Consider the following 865-nt stretch of genomic DNA (forward strand, 5'->3'; position numbering starts at 1 on the left):
AAATTTAATTAAAATAGTCAGACATTCTGTGTCTGCCCACACAATATCTCGAAAGATAAATTGACAAAAATGGTTCAAATTTTACAAGAAGTTTCATTTCTATAAAGGCATCATCGAGTTCGGTGATGGTGCATCTGTTATAGGATTTGGCTGAGCGTCAGCGAACATATTTACATTGGTGTTTACTATGGTCTAAGCGAGAAATTTGCGTAATTAATAAATCTGTGAACACCTCATTACAATTATATGACATTTGTATTTGTCATAATAACCTAATGACAAGCTATAAACTTGAAATTGTTGATACAACCTCGGCGAAGCCTACTTCGTAATACTTGGTTTATCGCACTCCTACCTTGCAAATTAGACTTACATGATAAATTGTATTTAAGCAACCTATAACGTTGCTTACACAGTTTTAGTATTTTATACCAAATTAATCCTTTAAATTCGTTATTTCTGATTTGTTTCATGGCGTCTAAGATAAAATATTTTATTTTTGAAGTACGCTTCAAACTTAAAAGTCCGTTACATCTTGCATTATTCATGAAATAATAAATGAGTTACACAGTTACACAATCGAATTTCCTCATACTTGTCATAATCTGCATCAGGTCAAAACTCGTCACGCCTATATACAGAAGGTGTACCTAACTTTCTTTCCTTGCCATGTATTTATGTATTTCATCATTTATTGTGATTCCAACTGAAACCCTCCCCCTCCCATCAATGACGGCTGCAGCTAAAGCTGATTAGGTGGGATTTTATTTCAAGAGGGAGGATGTACGGCACACCCTCAGATTAAAAGTTCGTTAAATTAAATCTTCCTCTCGCCCAAAGATTTCTTTCTCAAAACCGCACTTTT

Source organism: Homalodisca vitripennis, unplaced genomic scaffold (genome assembly GCF_021130785.1).
Source record: "Homalodisca vitripennis isolate AUS2020 unplaced genomic scaffold, UT_GWSS_2.1 ScUCBcl_1238;HRSCAF=4608, whole genome shotgun sequence".
In the NCBI taxonomy this organism is placed as follows: Eukaryota; Metazoa; Arthropoda; class Insecta; order Hemiptera; family Cicadellidae; genus Homalodisca; species Homalodisca vitripennis.